General features: G+C 47.1%; 1 protein-coding gene across 2 annotated transcripts in view; it reads right to left on the reverse strand.

The window, feature by feature from the left end:
- The window catches only part of Socs5 (suppressor of cytokine signaling 5), a 28453-nt gene extending 16199 nt beyond the window's left edge, over positions 1-12254 (reverse strand). The window contains exon 1 of one of the 2 annotated variants that reach the window (XM_085833333.1): positions 12107-12254. The gene's annotated coding sequence lies outside the window, so the exon portion shown is untranslated. Of the gene's footprint in view, positions 1-11533; positions 11981-12106 lie in introns of those variants that run through there. The other variant, XM_021186428.3, reaches the window with a different exon arrangement.
- Positions 12255-16649: the final 4395 nt, after the last annotated feature.

The raw sequence follows: 16649 nt of genomic DNA on the forward strand, positions 1-16649 counted from the left end.
TTACAAACTTTTTGAAAACACTTTCTACAGAAAAGTATACAGTACTGCTCAAGAAATTAGATCTAAATAAACAGAGATCTATACCCTCCATTGCTATGGAGTACCCAGGAAACTAGCATACAAGAAAGTACAAATACAACAGAAGACAACATCATGAATAGGCACCACAGACAGAAAGAAACACTAAAACTCAGCAAACAGACAGTTGGCTGTTTTGAACACGTGCTTCACAAATGATAACAAGCAGATGACCCATGAGCATACAACAGAGTACTCAATTATCAATAACTGCCAGGAAAGTGAAGTTCAAACCACAATGAGCGACCCCAACATGGCAGCTAGACCAGTGGGGAAGGCCTGATGTAAACAACTCTCTGAGGGAGGGTATGTCCATCAGTTTCCTGTGCCCTTAACAACATACCCAGGGAAAACACCTTAAGGCAGTGTTTCTCAACCATGGGTCAATCCCTCTGTGGGGTCACTTAAGACCATGGGAAACACAGATATTTACATTGTGATTCATAACAGTAGCAAAATAGCAGTTATGAAACAGCAACAGAGATAATTTTCTGGTTGGGGAATCACCACTAGATGAGAAGCTCTATTAAAGGGCCAGAGCATCAGGAAGGTTGAGAGCCACTGTGTTAAGGGGACACATTTACTTTAGATCATTGCTTTCGAGGTTCCACTCCACCGTGGCCAGAATATGGAGAATAGGACATACAGCCAATGCCATCATCACAAGTCACCCATCAGAGAAAGTTTTGCCCCAGGAGGTAACCCACACTGTCCTCTTTTTAGACCCAGAAGCTAGGGGTACGGCTACCCACATGCAGGGTGGGCATGCAGCCCTTAAACTGTTCTCTCTTGAGATGAGCTTTCTATTCTCTTGGGCCTTTCTTGAGCCAATCAAGCTGAGAAGTTAACAAGCATAGACTGTCAAGTGGCAAATCCACCTCAGAAACTCTATGTCAAGGACAGCTGTACTTCTAACTATTCCCTAAAGAGCAAAGGGAGCCCTAAGAAAAGATATCAAAAGTGTTCACTGCAGCCTACCACTCCCTTCACTAAACTCTACAACAGCACAACTAGTCTTAGTAGTGTGTATGTGTGGGCAGGCACAGGCGCCTGTGCACACACATCACATGTGGTATGTATGGGGTGTGCATCACAGGCGCCTGTGCACACATATCACATGTGGTGTGTATGAGGTGTACATCACAGGTGCCTGTGCACACATATCACATGTGGTATGTATGAGGTGTGCATCACAGGCGCCTGTGCACATACATCACATGTGGTGTGTATGAGGTGTGCATCACAGGCGCCTGTGTGTGCACATCATGTGTGATCAGGCCTCTTCTACTGCTCTTCACCCTCTTTTCTGAGACAGGGTCTCTGGTTGACCCCATGCCTGCCCTCTCATCTACACTGGCCGATCACGCAGTCCTACCTGGCTTTCTACATAGATGTTAGGGGTCTAAACTCCGGCCCGCATGCTTGTACAGCAAGATCTTTATCCTGAGCCACCCTCTGCAGCTTTGAGACTTGCCTTATATTGGGGGGAAGCAGAACACTGGCTGCAGGTATGTAGAAAAGAGAAAACAAGAATGGAACAAGCACAAGGAATCTTTCGGGATTGATGGAAATTGTTAATTATATGGATATAAAAAGCGTCAAGAGAGTATGGAACTGAGGCTGGGCACTGTGGCTCAGACCCGTGATGCCTGGCCGTGGGAAGTGGAGGCAAAGGGGTCAAAAAAAAAATTTAAAAAGTATACTTAGCATGTTTGTACTTTATTGCATGTATACTATACTTCTGATTTTTTTTTTTAATGAAAACAATGACCAAAACTTGTAATTCTGGCCAGGCGTGGTGGCGCATGCCTTTAATCCCAGCACTTGGGAGGCAGAGACAAGCGGATTTCTGAGTTCGAGCTCAGCCTGGTCTACAGAGAGAGTTCCAGGACAGCTAGGACTACACAGAGAAACCCTGTCTCGAAAAAAAAAAAAAAAAAAAAAAAAAAACCAACCAACCAACCAACCAAACAAAAAACCAACCAACCAAACAAACAAAACCTTGTAATTCTGTCTTCTTACTATCTGTCCATCCTTAAGAATGGTTCTTTCCAGACTCTGAAGTGTGTGTTAGACTCACCTGGCCCTCTATGAACTTACTAAACCAGAATTTTGAGACCCATAAAACTCTCAAGTCCATGAAATTTTAAGATTCACTGTTATAGAGATATATAGTAACAAAATGAAGGACAGGCCTGGGCTTTAAACTGCACATAGCCAATCAGTGCTGTCTCACAGACAGAAGAAACAGCTGTCAGCTGAGTGCTAAGCTGCTGTTACATTCTCATCCTGTTCACTTCAGCTTTCTACTAAGTTGCTCCTGGGAGCCTCAAATCCAAGCTTTGGTTCCTAGCTGTCTACCCATTCTTATTTCTCACAGAACCCCAACTCAAACTGCTTTAGTTTGGATTATGAATGTCCTCAATGGCCCTCATCTCCAGATGGCACCGTTAGGAGGCGGTTGAGGGGCTGGAGAGATGGCTCGGAGGTTAAGAGCACTGACTGCTCTTCCAAAAGTCCTGAGTTCAGTTCCCAGCAACCACATGGTGGCTCACAACCATCTGTAATGAGATCTGATGCCCTCTTCTGGTGTGTCTGAAGACGGCTACAGAGTACTTATATACATAAAATAAACAAATAATTCTTTACAAAAAAAAAAAAAAGGCTGGGCAGTGAGTGGTGGCGCACACCTTTAATACTAACACTTGGGAGGCAGAGGCAGGCGGATCTCTGAGTTCAAGGCCAGCCTGGTCTACAGAGTGAGTTCCAAGACAGCCAGGACTACACAGAGAAACCCTGTCTTGAAAAAAATTTTTTTCTAACTTTTAAAAAAAAAAATTTATAGTTGTGAATTCAAGTGCTAGGACTTTTTTGTTCTGAATACATTCAGAAACTATACGTAGTATTTGCCCTACTACCAATTTTTCAGCAACAAACTAAATGCTTTCCCAATTGTATCTATAAACAAGACCAGACTCTTGATGGAGACTTACATGCTAACTGGTATACTGGTCGTGTCATGACTTACTTAAAAATCATCTGTGGACATGCAAACCCAACACTCCCCACTCTGGAGTTTACATGTGGAACTCTTCTGCCAAGCTGGCTAGCTTGTGCTCAATTTCTACCACCCCAGCTAACCCAAGTCTAGAGACGATTTCCTATACTTCTCACAACCCAGGTGTCATTTCCATTCCATCACAAATTCCTTGACTCAGGCTATCAGATAATCTTTCTTACACAAAGGCAGTCTTCAATGACATCCTCAGTTGCAATGTCCTAGTGAGAGGTCAGATAGGGTCACCGAATTCCCTCATGCATCTTGTCATATGTGGTCACTGGTAAGTAAGGTCTACACTCTCCTTCCCTCCAGAATATTATATTTATTACCTCTATGGCCATATTTTTAAAAAGGCAAACAGCCTTACTTTCCAATGCGCATAGCCAGATAAAACCCCAAACTCTAATACTGTACTATATTCCTGCTCCACCTTGGATCAAGTCTAAGGTCTTCATTTTCTTATTCTCATTTAGGAAGCTCAAAATTTACCCATCTCCTTAAGCACACTGTGCCCTTTCATTTTTAATAATACAGAATAAATAGTAACTCAGGCTGGCTTATTTTATTTTTACGAGCTCCCTTCTACTATTTAAAGCCATTAGCTAACCCTGTGCAGAAATAATGAGTGAAGAAACAATCAGACAACGCAGCCAACTCGCAATTAGCTCCTCTCCCAGCTGTGTTAGCGCCATCTGCATCCACTAAGAGGAGACTCCACGCTGGCTCCTCCTCCCACCTCCTTACCATTGCTACCTTACAGACCTTACAGACATTTTTGTGACCTTCTATGAGCGCGTAATTCAATTCTTTCCCCATCTGTCTCCTGGACTGTGATCTCCAAAGCGTCCCCATCCCCAGGTGTTTGCTCCTTTAACCCCCACCCGGCTCCTGCCCAAGGGCATCAGGGTTTCTTACCCAGCACTCTCACATGCGCGCCATTTGAATCATTTCCACACACACAGCATGCACGTGCACACGTAAGAGACCAGGTACAGTGAGAGCTGCCCTGGTCCTTTCCGGTGGTTGCTCTCAGCTTTGAGACTATTCTAAGGCTCAGTGGCTCCTCTAACGTGCTGAAATAATCCCCTTGCCTCCCTCTCTCTCTACCTGCTCCACTCAAGCCCCTCTTCAGTCGGAGCGTCTTCTGCCTGTCCCAGTGCAACCCTAACATTTGCCCTGCTATACTCACTACTCCGGTGACCCAGAGACAGTCCTCCTATTCGGTGTCTTCCCTACCAAATAACATTCTCCTTGGTCACAATCATTAAGGTTCACAATTTCATAGTCAACCAAAGCAGCATTTTATGGGTGGCCAAGATCGACCTACCAACTTTAAAGGGCAAAACTACACAGCAAACCATCTCTAGTTTTTCTTGAAAAGAATTTTTCCTTTTTAAAAATTTTTAACTTTAAAAATTTTGTTTTGCCTGCATATCTGTCTATATACTACGTGTGTCCCTGGTGCCCATAGAAGCCAGAAGAGGGCATCAGATTCCCTAAGACTGGAGTTATACATGGTTGTGAGCTGTCATGTGGGTGCTGAGAACTGAACCTGGGTCCTCTAGAAGAATAGCCAGTGAACTTAACCATTGGGCCATCCTTCCAGCTCCCCCTTCTTTCTGAGCAAAGGTTTTCTATGGCTAGCTATGTAGCCCTCAGGCTGGAGTCACATTTGTAATGATCTTGCCTCAGCCTTTGAATGTTAGGATTACAGGCCTATCCTGCCAGGTACTTAAAAATAAAACAGTAGGGAGCCTGAGGCAGGAAGATTTCCTGAGTTCAAGGCCAGACTAAGTTAAAGAGTCATCAGAGCAACCTGAAGCTATACACACACACACTCACTCACACACATACAAACACACACACATATACACATACACACACACTCACTCACACATACACACACACATACACACACACTCACACGGGGTTGGGGGAGGGAATAATTTAAACCCTGTCTACAATCCTCTCACAATATCTATATACACTCTCTAGGCAAGGCATTAAAAGTACCCCATAAGCCTTAAATTAATCTATTAAGAGATGTTTTTAGTATCCTAAGGATTAATGATCAAAAGACTTGAGACTTGATCCCAAATCCACCACATAATAGCTGTCTTGGGAAAGTCACTTAATGTGCTTGAGTCAATTCCTCTGTGTAAATTGGATAATGCCACCCACCTTTCAGAATTGTTAGCAAATGAAGGGAAAGAAGAGCTGTAGAATATTAGCTAAAGAAATGGAAACCTCTTGATAATTATTGTTATGCACAATACCACCTCTGTTTCCAGAACCATGCCCAACAACTCTTGATATATAATTGGACTTTCTGGTCCAACAGCAACTGTAATAAATGCCTTCAAGGAAGCCATCTATGTAACTTCTGGATCCCCTTCCTGGGTTACAAGTCAGGTCCTAGAAACAGAATTTGGAGTATCTTCATCCAAATGTATGCTCCCCAGGCTACATGAAAACCCACCAAGGGGTGTTCCTAAGTCCCTCCTTGCTGCCGGACTTAACCACCGGGAATGGCACACGGATGTCACTGGCTCTATACTGGCAACTTCCATAGCCAGTCTATTAAATCACTTAAAAAATGTGAACTGAAACTGATCCTTCTACTGATCTAAATGAAGGGTAAGCTAGACTGCAGTCTCCCTGTAAACAGCCTGATGTTCTATGTGATGCTTAGAGATCCTTTAGATCTAAAACAACCGGGGGAGGATCAGTTCCCAGGACCCCCACCCCCACCCCACTCAGAGTGTGTAGATGCTCCTTATGTGAAATGGCATAGCATTTGCATATAATCTATATGCATTCTCCTGGTTTTTCTTTTCTTTTCTTTTTTTTTTCTTAGGCAGGGTCTCATATGTCCCTTAGGCTGGCTTTGACCTTTACATAGCTGAAGATGACCTTGAACCTATTGTCTTCCCACACCCTATTTATATGCAGTGCTGGGGATCCACCATTTTGCATGCATGCTAAGCAAACACTCTACAATACCTGAGCTACATTCCCAGCTGCTGTATACACTAATAAAGGGAAAGCAGTGCCAATGGCTGTTACTCTGGACGGTCAGAGAGCAAGCAACGGGAAGAACACTCCATACCTATCCAGTACAGGGTAGACTTTTTCCCACAGTGTTTTCCAATGCAAGGTTGAATCTACAGATGAGGGACCTGTGGCTTAAAAGAGCAGACTACAGGCCTAAGACAAAGTGTAGCAGAGAAGGCCCCTGGATTGATGTTTACATAATATCCTTAAAGCAAGGGAACAAAAGGGCTTGGGGAGGAGGTGGCAACCAACCCTGTGGGGCTGCAGTGGAGCAATGAGAATGTACAACTGATAACTGCTTGTGTCCTTAGGCAGACAGACTCTAAGGTGCTGCCCTCAAAAGAATAGGTGACCGCCTGGGGCGATCTGTCTGAGGGAGCTGTAGTCCTCTAATCTCTCTTCCGGATATGATCTTTCCTGGATCCTCCTTAAGGAGATAAGGGAGGCTCCCAGAAGCCTCGAGTGCAGCACTGTTTACTAGGGCAGATTTACTTTATAGATGGAAATTTCTTCTACAAAAAAGACAGCTCTTTAAAACTATTCCAGTGTCGACAGTCTTTCTAAATATGCCAAGGAAGTATATTTTGGGGTGGCGTATTTTGGTTCCCCACAGTATTGAAACGCATATACGAATGTGTAGACATGGAACCGTGTCATTATGGTCTCTTTCCAATCATTTATTTGAATTGTTCTTCAAAGCAGGCGACTAATTTTCACTTAAATTACCCAAGTAAAACTTACCCACCATTGACACGGGCCGATAGTCTAGCCTAATTACCCTCCAAGACCTGTCCTGCCCTAACCAGACCCAAAGACCCCTTTTTCCTAACAAAGAAAACACCTGGCCAGCGCAGATGAAGAACTCACTAGGCTTTCTCCGGCTCCATGCATTCTCTAACAACCTCACTGAAGCTGAGGAAGCATCACGGAAGGTCTGCTCAGCCATGCACCCTGAGTGACAGACCATGCTCAATGACACACAACACACAGACATACTCTCTCTCTCTCCAACCTAGTGGGGGGAAAACTGAAGGGTGCCTGTTTTACTTTAATGTATTTTTGATGCCTTCTAAAATCATATTTAACTAATCAATGTATTCATGTAATTAGAATACGTGAATATGCAACAAACCCAAAGAACACCTGTTTTGTTTCTATAGAATCCCATTAAGTCAGGAATCCAACAAATGACCTAAACTGTGATAAAATTATCATCTTTACAATAAACAAGAGATTAGGAGCTGGTCACTTCTCAAACATTAAAACTCTATAAAAGTGAAAGACAACTCTAACCCTAGGAACTCCCGATGGTTCCAGGTGACTGACTCTCTGGCCTGCTAACAATAGCTATTCACTGCCCCACCTGTCACATCTGCCAAACCACAAGGTCATAATACTAGCTGGACCTGAGTGACGGCAAAAGTAAAAGAACTTTATTTTTTAAAGTTGGAGCTACGCAAATTGCTAAAACCTAGCAGTTTTAGCAGTTTAATGAGGAAAGCTTAAAAAAAAAAAACAAAACAAAAAAAAACCTCAATTAATAAGGATACATGGCTCAGCAGTTAATGGCACTTGGTGGTACCAAGCCTGACAACTTGGGCTCCACTCCCAGAACCTACACAGTAGGTGACAAGTCCCGAGTCCTACCAGGTGTCCTCTAAGCAACGCACATGCTTACACACATACAGTAAATATGTAGAATGTTGATGAGAAATTAACAGACAACAGGGTGATTCAATGATTCGTCTATTGTTCAGTTAGCAGAAGGTAGTTGCAGTCAGGAACAGGCCTTCTAAACTCTTCCCCCCTTACCTAAGCTCACTTAGAAAGCTCTAGAACTCTGGGCTTTCTCCAGAACACCGACAAAGAAGCACTCTTTCAATCTGGAATAATGAACCTGGAAGGAGGGTTTCTTGGAGATACTGGAGAAAGAGTATTCTCCTCCCAGACCTAAGGTTTAGTACTGGAGTCTATTTAAATAAATAAATAAATAAATAAATAAATAAATAAAACAAAAGACAGATGAGCAGAGGAATGGCACACACTTAGAACCTGCATGCATGGGTGCCACAGAAAAGATGAGGCTCAAGAAAGGGCCAGAAGGAAAACTTAACTCACTGGTGGAGGGCTGGCCAAGCACGCCTGAGGCTGGAGATTCTAGTCAGCAGTGGGGACAGGACAGAAGGAAGAGGGGCTTGAGAAACTGGGGCGGAGGGTACTAGGTTCTGGGAGGGTGGAAGGGGGATGCCTTTCAGAACAAAGACTGTTGTCTCACACAGATAGAAAGGACCTCCAAGAAGAGCCCCCAAAGCTATGTAACATCTTCAGAGTATGTGACACTCTGCAGTCGTTGGGATTTAGCCATCCTCTCATAGATCCAGATAGGAGATAACGGGGCCTTAAGGAAGCTGTAGTAACTGTTTATTTCACCAACAGATTTCTTTACATGTTCCCCTACACACAAGGACAGCTTCTCACAGCTGCTCTCTGTGTGCACGTGGAGGAACCATCCAGAAACATGCCAAAGGAGCACCTTTGGGGTGGCACTGCTTAAATGTCCCCCACCATTCAAAGAAATGGACACATTAACTTGATATGGAGATCTAATTAAAGTCTAAGGTAAGCCGAGGCAGAGAAAAACCGTAAGCCTGCCCTCTCCACTAAATGTCCAGTCAGGTAGTGATGGTTTGATTTGTGTACTCATCCAGGGGTTTGGTTTTTTTTTGTTTTGTTTTGTTTTGTTTTTCTAGCCTGAAAGAAAGCATTAGCACCAAGGAGAAAAAAAAAAAAAAGGTATACATCATAATTAAACCTAATGGAACACAGAAAATAATGTCTAGTATTTATTGTGCCCTCTCTATGTGCTAGGCACAGTTAATCCTCACCAACATGCCTTAAGGTAGCTATTTCCTTTGTCTTTTCTTTTGAGACAGGATTTTACTCTGTAGCCCTTGGCTGCCCCTTAACTAGCACCTCTCCTGCCTCTGCCTCCCAAGGGCTGTGAGTATTGATTACTTGGGCACCACACCCAACCAGGGCAGCTGCAAGTTAAGTGGCTGAAATACAACTCCTGTCTCTGTTACAACTATGGCATAAATTATATTTTCATAATTATGTAAGTCTACTTCCTTTTAGAGGAACTGAAATCTTCTTCGACATAAGAAAACCCCACAATTAGAAAATAATTCTCACACAATTCACTTAAAATACAAAAACCCTTTTGCATTCTAAAAGCCTCAATTAATTTTAGCCCAAAATAGAACACTTGCTTCATCTAAGATGCTCATGCAATATTTTAACCCGGATGACAGTTTTCTCTCCTTGCAATGAAAAGAAACTTAGCATTTCCACTAATAATGCTAATAATTGTCCTTAACATCAAATAAAAGCTTATGCAGTTTTGTATCACTTCTTGCATAAAGCATTCAAAGTTCCCCTTCATTACAAAGGAACAGTATCACAAATAAGCCGAAAATCATTTATCGCTGGCACGAGCAGTCTTCAGAAACAGTCATTATGGATGGGGTAAAATAGAAGAATAGGTGGACGCCACTCTAGCTAGGGTCAGGCCCTCCAATCCTGCTCCAAAGCAACCAGCAACTCAGTCCCTTCAGAAGCTCTGGGCCTTGATTCCCGATCCACAGGATAGCCATCTCTACCTTCTACTCTTCCAGCTCGGAAAGAAATGACTCATCGGCCTCTCCTTCTCTTTTTGTGAAAGTTATCACCATTACTTCGCAGCCAGTAAACTGTTGTGCTCTAGGCCCACCATAGGAGACAGCCAGCCCACTCGCAACTGAAGAGGAAGGGAAAGCCCACCACTGCTGGCTCGCCAGAGATGAGTCTCAAGGTGAATCATGCAGAAGCCATTATAATGTCAAAAGGTGTTATGTTTCAATATTTTAAGCTGCTGTTTTGTATGCCAGTACATTCTCCCTAAGGACAAACGGTAAAATTCAAGGACAATAAGAAGAAAAATATATAATTACCCACTACTTTTTCAAGAACTGGGAAGACCCATTAAAAATATTAGCACTTTTTTTGCAGAAATGTTTGAATTAGCCAGCAAAGTAGCCTTCAGATTTTTTTTTCCCCCTAAATGTTAAGGACTCCCTAATCAAGTGAGTTTTCATTTTGTAAGCCATAGGGAACTCCACAAATGTATGAAATTAGTAATACAGGTGTGACTTTAACAAGAGACTACAGACTAGCTGTGCAATTCTCAGCTTACTCTTTCTAGTCCACAGACATGAAAAAGGTAATATCCCTGCAGGACAATGACAAAGGTGAACTCCAGACAACAGTCACCGCTTCCTGCTGTGTCTTCCTTCCGTTGCTAGGCCGGTCTCAAAAAGGGACTATGAATCCGAGACTATTGCATTTAACTAAATTCCTAACTGTTAGAACACTGGAGCTCATTTTAGCAGAGCCTTCTAACACCAGCATCTTTTTCCTTTCATTCCTTAAAGAGAAACCATTTTTAAACTTCTATAGAACATGTAGTTCAATTTTACACGGCCCTGTAAAGAAACAGTTAAAAGCAAGCATGACTTAATCGTCTTCTAGGATAAATGTCAGTACATCGTAATAGAACAGTCTAGCCCAGTGTTAACTTTGAAAGGAGCAGGCCTCCGGTGTAGGTGAGAAGCTGCTGTAAGAATGTCAAGGTGTAGTTGGAAGAATGTCCAGGAGAACTGGTAACTGCCCAACCCCATCAAATATATACATACAATTAAAAGTAAAGGACCACTGACGAAGTCCAGCAGCCAGCCACCTTTTGCTTGCAACGCCAAAAAAAAAAAAAATGCCAAAAATCTCGTGACTGACCCCCATAGCCTTCAAAGTTGAGAACCAAACCAAGTGTATTCACGTTGTTCCTCAGCATCCTTCTGTCAATGCAACTCCCTCTCCACAAACTCACTCCGCTTCAGCTACTCGAATGCCCAAGCCCCAGCACCAAAGAACCATTTATTAAAAGCTCAAGGACTTGGAGCGGGGTCTTCCTTGCGGCCGCCTCCGCATCCTGTAATAACCACCCCAGGTTAAACCCCCCAGAGATGCTCCAGTCTTTTCCCGCATCCACGCTCCCCGGCTCCTTCCTTCACGTCCCGGTAGACCTTTTATCGTCGACCTTGAGGACCCTCAGGTCGGAGCTATGGAGCTCTTAGGTGACCTGCCTGGACCCCGTCTACCCTTGGCAGTGGGCACCGACGACCTCCCCCACCCAGTCTCGACCCACCACGACCCCGAGGACGAATGCCCTCCTATCGGCCCCAGACGACCCCTTCTTCCCCTTAGGTGTCCCGACTCCCACCGAAAAGCAATTCCTCCGAGACGTACCGAGAGCCTACTGCGAGTAAGCTCCCACTACGCGCGGCGGCACCGTGCGCAGGGGCTCAACGCCCCGGCTTGTCTTCCTCTTCCCGGCGGATCCATCCCGGCCCGAGGGCCGTGCCGCCTGCGCCGAGGTGCGGAGGCGCCCGCCGGAGGAGGACTGCGCCGGGAGAAAACGGGGACCCGGGCAAGGAGAGGCGGCCGCTTGAGGGCAGGCGCCGGGCGACCGCGGGGGACACTCAGCGGCCGGGACACGCGCGGCGGCCTCATCCAGGGCACCTGCGGCCAGGCAAGGATGGGCCGGGGCAGCGCAGTCAGCGACAGGGCGAGGGCGAGCGCGACCGCCCGCGCGTCCCGTCCTCCGCTCCTGCCCGGCCGGCGGCGCAGCCTCGCTTCCTCCGGACGGAGCCCGGGGACCCCAGCTCGGCCGGATGCCCCCGCCAGCCCCCACCCCTTCCCGGCCGCCTCCCCCTCGTCACCCTCTCCCCTCCCCCCGCCCCCCCAGCCCCCCACCGGAATGGAAAATACCTCCCGGGGTGGGGGGCGGGCTGGGCCACGCCTCTCTGAAGGGCAGCCTACCGTGACCAATGGCAGGCGGGGCTCCAGGTGGGCGGGACTCCCGGCGGCCAATCCAGAGGCGGGTAGGTGAAGGCCGGAGGAGGGAGGCTGGGAGCTAGAGAGGGGAGGCCGGCGAGTTAAGGAGGTCCGGCCGCGCTGGTGCGTGCTGTGCGCGGCTGCCATTTTGGAGTCGGGCAGCTGAGACAAGCGGCCGGGTTCGGCCGAAGAGGGAGGAGCCAGTCAGGTGGGAGAGAGGCTGACACGTGGGCGGGGTGGGCGGGGCCAAGCGGGTTCGGGCTGGAGGGGAGGGGGAGAGGCCCGGGAGGCTAGGAGGCTGGAGAGGGTCACGTGGCCGTGGAACGGGCTAGGGGTGGGCGCTCGGGTGGAAGGTCAACCCGAGGTGTGGGTGGGGAGTAGCTTTGTTCCTTTGGGCTCCGTTAGGGAGACCAAGGGGAAAATGCTGAATGGAGGTTGCGAGTGCCGGGTAGGGAAAAAATGTGAATGAGTCTCCCTAGCTCCCTTCAGCATGGAGCCATCCGAGTCACCCAATTCCAATATTCAACGGGAAACCGGGCACCTCATTGACTTCAACTCTTCCTATCCAGGCTCTCAGCTGCCACGAAGATGAGTCATACACGAGGGGAGGGGTGTTGTCGCTTCCTCTCTTTGCTTGCATTTTATGTGGATCTCCCCGGCCATGGAAATGACTGCAAGGACGGAGAAGTGAATGGGGGGTTGTGATACCCGCGAGACTCCTCAGCCCTCCCTGTAGAACCCTGGTTACCACCGCTTCTTGGCCTTTTGACTAAGATCAAGTGTAGAACCGTGGTTACCACTCGTAAGCTAACCGGCCACTTCTTAGACATACAACTTTCCGGTGCTCAGATAAAAAGACTTGCTTACTTCATGATTCAAATACAGTCTGTTTCTCCCTGCGAATCTCCCCAAAGTGGTCCTTCTATCAGCGGCATACACATAGGGTCACACCTTAGTCCGGTTTGTTTGAAACAGTCTCACTGTATAGCCTAGCATGATTCGGAACGCAATATGTAGCCCAAGCTGGCTTCTAGCTAACGGTGCTCCTACTTCAACCTGCTGAATATTGAGATTTTTGACCGCCTTTAGTCTTTAATGCTTTGCAGTGGGGACGGCAGACTACCTTTTTCTTGAAGGCTTTTCTTAGACTCTTTTCAGCCCCACCCTACCTTTCTTAACATTGTACACCCTCAGATTGCTTTCTCAGTTATTTTTCAACTGTCTGTTCTCTTTGACTCCTTGAGAGTCGCAGGGTCTGGCCCTCAGCCCTCTTATTTGGAAGGCACACAGTGCACAGGAGCTGATCTAGCCATTCAGATAGAATCACAGATGGACATCCGGTCTTCCGGTCAGTGAGGGCCAGATTTGCATTCCTAAGCAGCTTTTAGCCACTCTACTTGTCTATTGGAGTAAGTTCCACGTTGGAACACATACCTTCCGAACTTCCCCAAGCCTTCTCCTCTTCTGTTCCTTGTATTGTTTTATAGTACCACATTAGCTTTCTCTCCAGAGCTCTTGGAACCAGAGAACAAGCCTCTCTCCACTTTCTTACTGCTCCAGCATCTCCCTATGTGCTAAAATTTGGACCTGGGATGTTCTTCACAGGCCTATGAATTACTCTTGGTCCTTGGCATGAAGGTGGTGTACCCTTTAAAAGACAGAGAGGCTAGTGGGAAGCTCTAGGTCATGGAGGGGGGTTATAGTGAGTTGTGAGGCCCTCATCCTTTTGCTTCACTTCCTGTGTAGGATGTGAGCAGTTTTGTTCTGCAGGCCCTGCCCTCTTCTAGTGAGCTTTAGCTGTTAGGCTGACACACCTCAGCATTATCTGAAGGGAAGCTCAGATGGAGGACTACCTTGATCAGCTTGGCTCTTGGATGTGTCTGTCAGCATTTTCTTGGTTGCTCATTGTTGTAGGAGGGCCCAGCCCCTCTTGGCCATGCATCCCCTGGGCAGTGGACTTGTTAGTCTCTCTATAAGAAAGGCAGCTAGCCTTCCTACGCTCATCATTGCAGTGCCGTAACCTGACCGACACACTTCTCATGGTGTCACACTGACCACTGACTGTATGAGCTAAGCGCCGTCTCTCCATTTTGCCACCTTCACTTCCTCCCTTGTGCCATTTAATCATTAGGCCAATATTTATTGAGCATTTTAGTATTAGCTCAAGATGTAATGGTCAACAAAACTGACAAGGTTGCTGATGGGGCAACACAAACCATATGCGAGTAAATTAATAACTAGGTAAGCCAGGAGTGACATGCGTTCCAAAAACCAAAACAGGAGAAGCTAGCAGGACCTCTGAGTTGTTCCTGGGCTTCTCACTGCAGGTGCCCTGCCTGCCTCTTGCTTCTCCTCAGAGGGGGCTGCCCTGGTTCTCACCTGCTCTTGGGTTGTTCTCCTTCATCTGCTCAGAGTGTGTCCTGTTTCTATCTCTGGTGCCGAAGTGAGAATCCTCCACATAGATGGTAAGCTGTTCTTGCCTCGGATCAGAATCACAGGGGACACTGAAGAGTTTGTTTGTTAGCCACTCTGTAGCCCTAAAACTCATGCTGGTCTTCCTGTCTCATCCTCTTGAGTGCGGAGATTACAGCTATGAGCCACCATGTCCAGCAGGGGTAATGCTATCCATCTCTGTGCCTGCACAGTGCCTTGGCTCAGAATAGATGCTCACCGTGAGTGTTCATTGAATCGTGAGTCCCCTGATGCTTGAGTCAGGCTACCACAAGAGCGGCCCTAGCCCAATGCAGAAGGCAAGGCTCACCTAGCTGACTGTGGTCGTGGGGATGTTTAGAAGACAGGATGATGAATGAACGGACTCACCTGGTTTGGTACCTTCTAGACCTAGAATTCCATGATGTTGTACTCCATGCATGACAGCATTTGCTTCGTGTGTACGCCTTACTCGGCAGTGCCAAGCACACGTGAACAATTTAGAAGTACCCTTTGTTTCACATGGCGAGCCTCAAACCCGAAGAACTGTGGGTGCATTGCCAGGACAGGCCCTGCAGGAGGTCTCAGTGGCCACTTCACTTTGTGTTTCCAAGCCCTTGGGTATTGCACCCCAACAGGGAACAAGCTGTTGCCAGTTCCATCATAGCCTTTGTAATTAAATCCAAGTCTGGCAGAGGGCAGTGCATAATTATGAAGTATTATTATGGTTTTTATCATTATTAGGCACCCAGCTGCCCAGCCCAGGAAACCACAGTAGTAAAACACTGAGAACTGAGCTCCTCTACCAGCTGGCATGAATAAATACCAGGTGTATTGGCACAGGGCTTTGCAGCTCCACACTCAACGAGATGAGAACTTCTGTCCCTTCCTCTTGGGGAGCTCCAATTTTGAATGAATGGAGAAAGGAAATACAAAGACAGACCTTTGCCACCACCCCTGAATCTAATTCATTTTTCTACATCTCCCGAGAACGGTTTCTTCTCATCTGCATATTTATTGCATAAATCTTTTCCAACTTTATCCTTGACCTGTACACTTCCTGAACATCATTCTCCAAATCTCCTGAGAGCGTGTGGGATTTGTGAGGGCTTGCGAGGGGTACAAAGAAGGGATGCCCGGAAAGCACAGCCGCGTGTGCAGTGAGCTCCTCCTCCACGTGTACAGTGAGCTCCTCCCCAATGTGTGCTGTGAGCTCCTCCCCCATGTGTGCAGTGAGCTCCTCCCCCATGTGTGCAGTGAGCTCCTCCCCCATGTGTGCAGTGAGCTCCTCCTCCTCTTTGTGTTCAGTGAGCTCCTCCTCCACGTGTACAGTGAGCTCCTCCCCAATGTGTGCTGTGAGCTCCTCCCCCATGTGTGCAGTGAGCTCCTCCTCCTCTTTGTGTGCAGTGAGCTCCTCCTCCACGTGTACAGTGAGCTCCTCCCCAATGTGTGCTGTGAGCTCCTCCCCCATGTGTGCAGTGAGCTCCTCCCCCATGTGTACAGTGAGCTCCTCCTCCTCCTTGTGTTCAGTGAGCTCCTCCCCAATGTGTGCAGCGAGCTCCTCCCCCATGTGTGCTGTGAGCTCCTCCCCCATGTGTGCTGTGAGCTCCTCCCCGATGTGTGCAGTGAGCTCCTCCTCCTTGTGTGCAGTGAGCTCCTCCCCCATGTGTGCACTGAGCTCCTCCCCCATGTGTACAGTGAGCTCCTCCTCCTTGTGTGCAGTGAGCTCCTCCCCCATGTGTGCAGTGAGCTCCTCCCCCATGTGTACAGTGAGCTCCTCCTCCTTGTGTGCAGTGAGCTCCTCCCCAATGTGTGCAGTGAGCTCCTCCCCCATGTGTGCAGTGAGCTCCTCCTCCTCCTTGTGTGCAGTGAGCTCCTCCCCAATGTGTGCAGCGAGCTCCTCCTCGGTGCTGTGCTTGGTATTTGCACTCACGGTAGCTGACTCCATCTGCAGCACCCTCTGGGATAGCTTTCACATCCCTACTTCCTTCAAGGTCACAAAGACTTAGTAAATGACAGAGCTGAGATTCCAAAAGAAACTCAAAAAGTTGGTGATTACTCAAAGTGACTTCTCCATACCGGCAGCTGAATGGAAGTA

Source organism: Mus caroli, unplaced genomic scaffold (genome assembly GCF_978045245.1).
Source record: "Mus caroli unplaced genomic scaffold, Mus_caroli_1 scaffold_18, whole genome shotgun sequence".
Lineage (NCBI taxonomy): Eukaryota > Metazoa > Chordata > Mammalia > Rodentia > Muridae > Mus > Mus caroli.